Source organism: Muntiacus reevesi, chromosome 5, assembly GCF_963930625.1.
Source record: "Muntiacus reevesi chromosome 5, mMunRee1.1, whole genome shotgun sequence".
Taxonomy (NCBI): Eukaryota; Metazoa; Chordata; class Mammalia; order Artiodactyla; family Cervidae; genus Muntiacus; species Muntiacus reevesi.
In genome coordinates, this window is record NC_089253.1 from 68,018,874 (window position 1) to 68,030,615 (window position 11,742).

At 39.2% G+C, this 11,742-nt stretch overlaps 1 pseudogene; it reads left to right on the forward strand.

Annotated features, from left to right (window-relative positions):
- Positions 1–1,913: 1,913 nt before the first annotated feature.
- LOC136170191 (U4 spliceosomal RNA) lies at positions 1,914–1,994 on the forward strand (annotated as a pseudogene).
- The last annotated feature ends 9,748 nt before the right edge of the window (positions 1,995–11,742 follow it).

An 11,742-nucleotide genomic window follows, 5' to 3' on the forward strand; every position in this document is an offset into this window, starting at 1 on the left:
GTTTAAGACAGAACTAGCAAATTAACAAGAAATGCTAGGTTCTCCTCCATTTCCCTTTTCAATTTTACGTTTCCCCCTACAGATTATCTGGTCGTATGAGAACAGTGTTGTGTTTTAGAGAGGGATTTGGTGAGATGAGGCAAAAGCAGAGGATTACCCAGGAATTGGGTCCCCTGGAGTGATAACAGAGATCTGACAGACCTGTTCTATTAAGATGCTTATCTTCCTAGCTCTAGCCCTGTGAGCAGGCGCCCATAGACAGTGACTGCCTCAAGCCTCCCAGCCACATAGCATCGCAAAGCACGTGGTCGCAGGATCTTAATAACTCTGGGCTGGATCGCAGTGAACCTTTCATCTTTGAGGCAAAACCAGACCTGAGAAATATTAATATCTTCATCAGGGGAGCAGCATATAGGTTCAGAGCACGAGCATGAGACAAATCAGGGACATTAGTTTCTTTACGTTGCAATTCACACGTAACCTAGACCAATCCTCTGAACACAGACAATACATTCATAAGTTAAAATTTGTGAATTCTTTATTCCACAATTTTTGGAGGGAGGAGTGAGATGCATTTATGTTAATTAACCTAAAATGGGAAAGTAGAAAGATTACTGGACATGGAATGTGAACATTTGATTTTGAATTTATGTGAGTTAACATGAGCTCTGCTATCAGGATGTATTGCTCACACTTCTTGAGCCTTTTCTTTCTCACCTGCAAAAGGGGGTAAAATCATACCCACCCTGCCTGCCTCGTACAGTAGATGTAAAGCTCACATAAAATAAAATATGCCAGAGCAGTATACCATCCATGGAATTTTAAGATGGTGGTGGTGATGATGATGATGATGATGATAAGTTATTAGCTCAAAGCAAGTACCTTAGTCCGTCTTGAAAGAAAATGACTAAACTTTGTGATAAATGGTGGTAGAAATGGATAGATAGTTTATTTATTTATGTATTTGTGCCGGGGCTTAGTTGCAGTGAGCAGGATCTGGTTTTCAATTTTCCTTGCAGCATGGGAGATTTTTAGTTGTAGCACTCAAACACTTAGTTGTGGCATGTGGGATCTCAGTTCTCTGGCCAGGTATCAAACCTGACTCCCTTACGTTAGAAGGCAGATTCTTAACCATTGGACCACCAGGGAGGTCCCTCAATGTCTTTTTCAACACTCTTGTTCTACAGGTTTAGTTTTTGAGTATCATTCTACTTGATGTAAAAGATAGAACTCAAATGGGAGTTGAATAACTTGACTTGCTTTCTATAACTACCCACTAAATATTATGCCAAACATCCTCAAATATGCATCTTTTTTCTTTGTCCTGCTGGCTCCAAATATAGTTAGATTTTTCTTTTATTATTCTCTCCAGTTTCATAACTGGGTCATAACTGACCCACTGTTGGGCTCAGTCTTTCTAGGCCTATCTTTTTGCAGTTTTATATTTGAGTTCATCAGAGTTTTCTTTATCTAGTCAGCTATATAGGTTTCTGTAATCTAATCTCCCAACATCTTTTGGTAATTGGCATTGGATGTAATTAAGGTAGAATTTAATCTCATACTGGCTCTCAACTGCCTTGAGTGTCTTTTAGGATTTCTTTTAGTCTTTGTTCACAGGACTGTTAGGTGCTTAAGAGCTTGGCTCACGGAGAAAATCTCTTTCTATGCTTGAGGTGCGCTTCTTCGATATTACAGAAGTTCATAGGAGTGTACTGAACTTCCCCCACCACAATTCCCTGTTTTTTACTACTTGCTTATCACTTAAGACTTTTAAACTTTCTGATCTCCCTGCCTAGAACTTTCTTTTATGTCTGTTCTTTACATATCAGGCTCTTTCTCATGTCTGTGCCTTTGTTTTAATACTATATCCTCAGAAAGGACCTTCATGGTTATAATAATTAAAGTAGTCTTTGAGCTTTGCGCAGTGGCAGTATCGTAGCCAATGAGGTTTATCCGAGGTGCGATTATTGCTAAAAAAAAAAGAAAAAAAAAAAGAAAGTAGCCTTTGATATATATGTGCCCATCCTCCTACTCACACATTTGATCTCATCACCCTATTTATTACTCTCATGGTACTTAGCATGGTTGGTACTTGGCCTGTTGACTGGTTTGCTTCCCCATTTGTTCTTTCTCTCCCTGAACCCCCCTCCCCAGCCCCACATCTACCCTCTACACCTTGGATCTTGTCCATCTTGTTCACTGATGTTTCCCAGTTCCTAGCACAGGGTCCACCCAATAAATATGCACTGGAGGAATGAATGGTCTATTTCTACATTATTCTGTATGCTCTAAGAGGCAGAGTCTAAATACATTAACTGAGTGAACTTGTATGACAGGGAAAACCCATTCTTAGAGCGCAAATAAAATTGAGATTATTTATTCCATAATTTTCATTTTGTAGGTAAGTGTTCAAAGAAGTGACATAGTTTGTACAAGGTTTCATTTTTTAATGATTGGTAAAATCATTAAAGGAGTAGAAGCTAAGCCTTTTGGCTTCCAGAAGTGTAAGCATCAATCAATGAACCTCTTCCCACTGGCACTTATAAACTGGGTTGTCCAGCTTCCCCATGATTGTACTTGAATGCTCCACTCCAGCAAACCAAACCAACAACACACAGTTTGTTGACAACAGCAATAAACAAATCCTCGATGTCTCTGCTATACAAAGCAGACTCTCCCCTCATTCACCGCATTCAGCGAAGTTCTGCTCAAAAAATCTTTTCTTTGTCAGGTTTTACTTTTGTTATCCCAATCAACTCTAGTCTTATCAGGCTCTCTGTTAATTGTCGTGCTCTTTCTACTTCTGCTTTCCTGCCTGGATGATAAATCTGGAGCTCATTTTTCATTGACATTTCCTAACTGAGGTTGATTGGTAAAAATGGCCATACTATTTTGCAGCTCCTTCCATAAAGAGGTAGAATCCATTTCTCCATTGAATTCTATTTCTTTTCTTTAACTTTTTACTTTATGTTAGAGTATAGCCAGTTAAACAATGTTGTGATAGTTTCAGACGGACAGCAAATGGACTCAGCCATACATATACATGTCTGTTTCTTAAATCTGGGCTTAGCCATCTGACTTGCTTTGGTCAATGGGATACTGACAAACGTTTTTCAAACAGAGGCTCAAAAAATACTGGTGGCGTTATGGTTTGCTTTCTCTTGTTGCAGTTGAAATCCTGAGACCACCATATGAAAGGCATACTCTAGCTTTCTGGAAAGCTACCTAAAGAAAAACCTGAGCACCTTGACTGGTTGCCTCCCAACTGTCAGACACGTGAGTGGAGCCTAAACCCCCAGCTCTCAGTCTGTCTGCCAAATGACTGCAGACCTAAGAGTGAGCTCAGGTGAGAACTTCAAAAGAATTGCCCAAATGAATCCGGCCCAAATTGCCCACCCACAGAATTGTGAGCTAACAAATGACTGCTGTTCTATTTTTTTATTAAGATTTTTAAACACTTTTGTGATGTTTTAGTTTAAATCTTTATTGCATTTGTTACAACATTGCTTCTGTTTGTTTTATGTTTGGGGTTTTTGGCTCTAAGACATGTGGGACTTGGCTCCCTGACCACGGATGGAACCGGAAGCCCCTCCATTGGAAGGTGGCGTCTTTACCCCTGGACCACCAGGGAGTGTCATGACTGTTGTTTTAAATCACTAAGTCCTGGGATGTTTTGTTCCACAGCAAAAACCCACCTTACATATTCATGATGCTTCCTACATTGCTTTCTAGGCTTATTTGCTACTTCACAGGTGCACTTCATTAGTGAATGACCCATTTATCCCCATTTCACAGAGAGGAAAGATCAATGCCAAGAGGCTTTTCTAGTATTGATGCCCTGACAGGCTTAATTCCTTAGATCCCATGCATTAGAGATCAATCCTCCTTAGACATTTTTCAAGGGAACAACCACTAAAAATGTTTAGGAAGGAATTAGGAAGTTAAGGATGTGCAGACAGTTCCTGAAAGCTGGACTTCAAAACTGTAAGCCTGAGCTTAAATAGGGCTTACAAAATTAATAAAGCCAGATTCCAATTTCATTCACTTCCCTCATATTTTCTAACCAGCAGCTACCAACTTACACCAAAAAAATGTAGACTGTTACAAGACTGCAGTTATTAGAACTACCACACAGTAATCATCACAATAATTATTGATAGTATTTATTGATCATCTCTAAATGTTAGGCGTTATTCACATCCATATCTCTGCTGCTGCAATAACTCTACTAACAGGTATACTTACCTAATACAGCGGAGCTTCTCTGGTGGCTGAGATACTAAACAATCTGCCGGCAATGCGGGAGGTCTGGGTTTGATCCCTGGGTTGAAAAGATAACCTGGAGAAGGGAATCACCACCCACTCCAGTATTCTTGCCTGGAGAATTTCATGGACAGAGGCCACAATCCATGGGCTCACAAAGAGTTGGCCGCGATTGAGTGACTAACGCCTGGAGAAGTTAAGAAACCAGTCCTAACCCACATGGCTACTCAGGCAGAGAACTGAAATTCGAGCCAGTGTGAGCCAACGAGCTTTCTCATCTAGCATTTTTCTCCCTTGGATCGACTGCAATGCAATTCCTGTTTCCTTCCACATATTAAGGATGCAGATCATGAACCCCACATCCAAGAATACCCGTGGGGACTGTTCCTTAGCACGAAAGCAGTCTCTGTCATGTATCAACATGTAAGCGATTTCACTTTCAAACAGCTTAAGTCTATTATCCTTGGAATACCCCTAGAAAAGCCTCCTATTTGTCTGCAGCATTTGCTTTTCAACCTGAGTTTTGAGGAGGCAGAAGGGAATACGTTAAGCCATGAACCGGATGCATTTTTTTTTTCTAACGCAGAGCCAGATAAAATACAATAGGACCTTCCCCAATTTCTGAATTAAATGCCTTTAAAAAAAAATCCTCAAAGGAGGGCTCAGTATTTAGAAACTTAGAGAGGTTAGCCTTGAAGCTAGGAACAGCTTTTATAAATACATTTTATGCTCCCAATAAGAGACCAATACACAGGACATGCATCTCTGTTAGTGACATTTCACCCTTCTCGAAAGTAGTAAAACTGAACACTGTGCTTTTAATTTTACTTAATTGATCATCTCATGACTTCTAGTTCCATGTAGTATCGCCCTTCCCCCTCAGTTATGGCCTTATAAACTCAGTTCACTTCATTGCATCTGACAGATACTGGAGCTGGCCAAAAAGTTCGTTTGGGTTTTTGCATGCCATCTTACAGAAAACTTCAAATGAACTTTTTGGCCAACCCAATATTTGTTCTCTATCTGCTCCATATCCAGAGACCTTTAAGTTTTTTTTTTTTTTTTGGTTGCACTGGGTCTTGGTTGCTGCTCGTGGGCTTTCTCTAGTTGCAGCAAGTGGGGGCTGCTCCTCGTTGTGGAATTGGGGCTTCTCCTTGTGGTCGCTTCTCTTGTTGTGGAACACAGGCTCTAGGCACACAGGCTCAGTAGTTGTGGCTTAGTTGCTCCACGGCATCTGGACTCTCCCAGACCACGGATTGAACCCATGCCCCCTACATTGGTAAGAGGATTCTTATCCACTGTGCCAGAAGCGTTTATGATTTTGTGATTTTATCATCTCACCTCCTGGAGCCCCACTTCCCAGGTCCTCGTTCTACAGTCACGTGTAGATCTTCTGGTGTCCCCTCCTCCACAGCTGACACTTGACTTTAGTTCTCATTGTATCCCAGTGGCTAAGACAGTTCTTGACATACGCGGGGGCTTACAGTGTCACACTGTGTTGTACCTTTTTGTATCCCTACTCCGCACACTTTCTACTTTGCACATACAGGACATTCTCTAAATAATGTGAATGAATTAATGGAGGAACAATGGTAATGGTCAAAGTAAAGAAGGTTCATCGTGACTGCAAGCGACTCTTAAGGGCAGGAGACCAATGACAGTTCCCTTCCTCTATTTTTATTTATCTTTGAAGAGGCAGGGTTCCTTTCTTTTATCAATTTCTTTGCCCTAATATTCCAAACTTGATGCTTTCAGGTGGCACAGTGGTAAAAAATTCACCTACCACTGCAGAACAGACAGAGATGCAGGTTCGATCCCTGGGTCGGGAAGATCCCCTGGAGGAGGGCATGGCGCCCCACTCCAGTACTCTTGCCTGGAAAATCCCACGGACAGAGGAGCCTGGCGGGCTACAGTCCACAGGGTTGCATGGAGTTGGACACAACTGAGTGCATGCACATACACACAACCTTGTTAAAATAAGCCAGTTTCTTTTTCCGACTTCATAAATGTAAGTCTACTCACTTACGTGTCAGCTGAAACAGGCTGGGAAGCTGGCATCTGGGACCTGGGACCCTTTGGTTCAGGCTTATACCTGGACAAAAGTTCCTCCTGAACACAAAGAAACTATAAGCGACTAAAAATAACTGTGTGTATGAATAGTTGGAGCAAATTATGAACAAGGTACAAAAAAGACCAAAAGCAACTGCCACTTCTGAGGTGTCTGGAGCAAAAGCAGGGGACTGAGCATGATCCCTCCCCGCAGACTACCCCTCTTTGGCCTGAGCCCTGGACCTGACGCCCCTACTCTGACCCTGTTTCAGGGACCAGCTCACCCTGTCTTGTCCCTGCCAGGAACAAGCAACAGAACCTGTTACTGGCTGCTGCTCCCTCATGCTGCAGCTGGAGTCCCAGTAAAGCCCTGTCTGAATTTCTCACCTGGCCCCTCACCAGTTTCCACTGATTAAGGAGGTGAAGAGTCATGGTGGGTGACACACTCATCTTAAGAACCATAGCAACCTATTTCAATCTGAGGATTAAGTGACCAAAGACACTTAAAAAGCACAGCTTAGCAATTCTCTCAGTTCCCTTAAAAACAGCAGCGTTCTATAGACGCCAAATTGCAGAATCCAATTCAGGATGCAAATTACCACAAAGAAGAGGAAATAGCAGCCGGAATTCTCCCTTGCCAGGTGATACCCACTAAGCTAAAATTCATGCATCTGGAAAATAATATAACATTAAAAAAAACCACCTGATTTCCCTGAAATGAGAACCACTTCTGACGTGTTTATTCTTCTATCTGCTTCAACCCTACTCCCGTGGAAATGAAGTTATCGAAATGTCTGTGTTGGGTGATGGGGCCGCACCAGGACAACACAAAAGAGATGAAAAAAGAGCAAGAGGGAGGGGATATGTCACATCCTGACTACAGGGAAACAGTGCAAAACATCTAATCACAGCAGTGCCAGGGAACTTGAACCTGTCGAAAAAGATCCCGCGCCATCCGTGCTTAATTGCGGTTGATGGCTGCTGGCAGTCATGCATGACAATGCGTGCGGGTCTGGCTGCTCCCTGCCCGCACTCATTGCTGTCAGCCTTCACTCCAGGTGATGAACACAGGCCTCAGACCCTGCAAGAGGGGCCTGGGCCAGAGCTGGTGGAGGGGCTGGGGGCTGGGGGCTGGTGAGGGCTGGGGCAACTCCTCATGGACACAGAGTGGCTCGTTGCAAATAACCCACAGCTAAACAGAGGTCGTTAGAAATAAAAACGTAGTAACCAGCTTCCATCCTTACTTCCTTTCCCCAAGTATCCTGTAGATTTGTTTTCCTTGAGCGAAAATAAATCTAGGACACCCTATTCAGATGGGTAGGACATCTGTGACCCGAGGTATATCCACTGGCCACGTGTGACTCTCCTGTTTGGTCCCTTCTATTTCAGGACGGGCTTGACTCTGGATGGAGAAATGTCAATTGCACTCGAACAGCAAAGCGCATTTATGGTCGACTCAGTACTTTTAAATTTCTTTCTGTCTGCACAAGAGGCAAAATCGTGTTTTTGTTTATTCCGATGACAAGGAAAGCCCCCAAGCGCTTGAGAATAAAGATGGTTTATGAAGTCTAGAGTGGCACTGATAATTTGGAAGGAATTCATCAGTCCTTTTGCAGCCAAATTATTCATTTTTAGTGTGGGATGAGTTGCAAAGTTCTCTAGAGTTGTAGACCCCTGGAGAAATTGTTTTAAGGCATAAATCTGTAAAAGAAACCTTAAAACACATAAGTTCCAGGCAGAATAAAATGATGCATAGGAACAATTTTCCACTGAAGGTCCATCACTTGTCTTCTGCCCATAACGTGTTGGGAAGAGCTTAACTTCTCTCTGGGTTTTAATTGCTTCATCTCTAAAAATAGACATTTCTACCTCATGGGGATGCTCTGAGGATTAAATGAGCTGATGTCTACTTATGAGCTTCCTCTGCAGATAAATAGACAAACTGCAGGCACGCAAGGGCAAGGATTTGTATCTATTTATTTTTGTAAACTTAGTGACAGAGTACAATGATAAAGGGTACAACCTCTGAAATTAGTCAGGACTAGATTGAAGACTGTGATACTAACCAGCTGTTTACTTCTGTGTTCATTTTCTTTTCATTTTAATTTATTTTAACTTGTGTGTTAATTTTCTCATCTTAAACAATGAAGATAATTATTCATACCTGAGAAAGAGTTGAGATCATGGGCCTAAGAGATCTGACATACAGTAAATATTCAATGAATAGTATTAACTCCCAGCTCCAAGCATATATTACAGAACAGAAAACTAGAAATAAGTTCATATACTGAAAATTAAATCATCCATGGCAGGGTTACAGTTTTATTTATTGGCAATTTGACATGAACTGTGTCAGTATCCTTAACTATTTTCTCAGCAAGACCCCAAAATGAAGGATGGGAGCAAGGAAACTTATACCATGAAGGAAATTTATCTTTTCTCCACAATACAACTAGTTTCGCTTCTTTCTGATTTATATAAACAACACTTGTTCATTAAAAAAAATTTAAAGCCAACCAATCAATAAAAGAAAGTCAAAATCACCTGAAATTTCACAATCCTGTGATAACTATCATTAATATGATATGAATCAGCAACATTTGAACAGTGCTTGTCATGTCAAATACTCAAGAACAGGTTAGATGACATTAGCGTTACTTCCCTTATGATATATTTTGCCATACCAAATTAAATAAATATTTATGTCATAAATGTTTCTAACTTCTCAGTTTTCTTTCTGCCTACGTTCTTCAGGTTATTTATGCAGTCTCCTAAATTTACTTGAAAATTTGTTTTCTTTTTTAAAAATCAGGATGAATCAAAATTGATTGTAAATAAATTTCATTATTTCCCAGGATTTATATCTGAACTTTATATTTTGTTCACTGGTCCATTTGGCTAGTCCTCTTCCAATTCATATAGTTTTGATTGAAAAATTATAACAATTTTTCATTGCCACTTTTCTCTCGTATTTGTCTTGGCTCTTCTAGCCTAATTTTTTGTCTTTGGAATATTGCTGGTTTAAAAGACAACCAAGGAAAGTTTCTGTTGGGATTCTAAGTAGATCTTCATTAATTATATCTATATTAGTTTTTTAAGTTGGTATTTTATTATTTTATGTCTTCCTACCTGTCTTAGTCTGTTACAATTACTATAATGAAATATCATAAACTGAGTGACTTACAAATGACTGAAATTGATTTTCAGAGTTCTTATAGACTGGGATGTCCAGTATCAAGGTGCCAGCAGAGTCAGTGTCTGGTGAGGACTTGCCTTCTGGTTCACAGATGGCCATCCTTTAAGTATTTCCTTACATACAGGAAGAGGCAAGAGAGCCTCCTTGTGTCTCTTTCATAAGAGTATTAATCCCATTCATGAGGGATACACTGTCATGACCCTATCACCTCCCAAAGGCTCTGCCTCCAAATACCATCATGTTGGGGGTTAGGTTTCAAGACATGAATTTTGAAGGGACACAAACAGTCTGTGTACGTGTGTGTGTGTGAGTTGCTCTGTAGTGTCCAATTCTTTGTGAGTCCATGGACTGTAGCGCTCCAGGCTCCTCTGTCCATGGAATTCTCCAGGCAAGAATACTGGAGTGGGTTGCCATTCCCTGCTCCAGGGGATCTTCCCCACCCAGGGATCAAACCCAGGTCTCCTGCATTGCAGGCAGATTCTTTGCTGTCTTAGCCACCAGGGAAACCCCAAACAGTCTATAGCACTACCCAAACTAATACTGTATCTTTCTATTGTTTCGATCTTCTTTTATGTCCTTCGAATAAATTTGTTTTTCTAGTAGACATTTTGTAGCTTTCTTAATAATTAAGTATTTGTTAATCGTCTGTCAATTAACAAGTTAAACATTTTTCTCACTTTTATTTTTACTAGTCATTTCTAGAATAAAGAAAAATTACTGACTTTGAAAATATTTTTCTTTCATCAAGCCACCTTACCTAGAATTCCAATATTAACTCTGGCAGCTTCTTAAAAAATTTGAATCTCTCAAATTTTCTGAAATTTCAGGGTGTATCTCCTGCAGCTTGTGTAACAATGAAAGAAAATATGTTTTTTCTTTTCAAAAATTTATACTGATCATTTTATTTCTTTTTGTAAACAGTGAAACCTTAAAAGCAATGGTGAATAAGAATGGCGGTGGCATACACCCTCTGTTGTTCCCGATTTATTTAGGGTTTACCTCTAAATAACAAAAATTTTTCCTTTACATTGTCTTCTGTTAACTTGATAACCTTATCTTCTACATTTATTTCTCTGATTCATTTTGAGTCTGTCATTGTATTTGAGGTTAAATAGAGATCATATTTTATTTTTCTCTGTAGAGTGAGTCAACTCCATCTCTATATTGTCTTCTTTTTTAACACAAATTTGTGGTACCGTTTTATCAAAAACTAAGCTTTTATGGGTTTGGACCGAAAAATTCTATTCTGCCCATTGAACTATTTGTCCATTATTGAGTTGTACCATGGTTTTTTTTTTGTTTTAGCAAATCTTTATTTCCTGTAAGTTGTCTCTCCTTTTCACTCTTATTTTTCAGAGCTTAGTTAATTTTTAAAGCTTATTTTTTCCTTCTACAATTTTTAAATTATTGATTCGAATTTAGAATGCATTTTTTGAGTTCCTCAAAAATACAACTTTCTTTTGCACTTAATTTTAACTAAGATTGTGATAAATTTACAGATTAGTTTTGGGAAAATTAGAATCTGTTTAATGTTAAGTTTTTTCATATAATAATATGAAATGTGTTTATATTTGCATCTTTAAAAAAATCTGGTGCCTTCTTGAGGGTAGATCATTAATAATAACCTTTTAACATTTTCTATGCTACTTCAAGCTTTCTACTCCTTGGAATCATTTTTATTATTTATTTATTTTTCGCTAAGAAACCATTTATTTTTCTACATTTTCTTTTGTCTTTATTCTCAATAGATTTAGTCTAGTGTTAAACTTTATGTCCAATCTCTTCTGTTTCTGTGGTTATGACTCCTTTCTTGTACTAATTTTGATTATTTTTGCTTTTTCTCTTTTTCCTTGAGTTTCCAGGCATTTATATATTTGATCAGTTCTCTTTTTATTTTTCAAAATAGTCAGGATTTAAATTTTTTTAGTCCTACTAACTATTTTCTATTTCATTTCTTGCAACTTTTATCTTCTCCCTCTTTGTTGCTGCTGTTTTACTTTGACAGATTTTTTAAAATATCTCTTAAAATGACTAAGTCAATTGATTTCCACTCTTTGAAGTTTTATAATAAATGTTATTAAAGCCATAAACTGTCCTAGATTTACAGTTTTCCTCTGTGAAATACATCTTTTCATTGCTTTCTAAATATTCTTCTTCCAACCTAAAGAGTATTTTGTAAAGTGAGGATTGGGGGGGGAATCATCTTTTTATTATTTATTTACAATTGTGTTGGG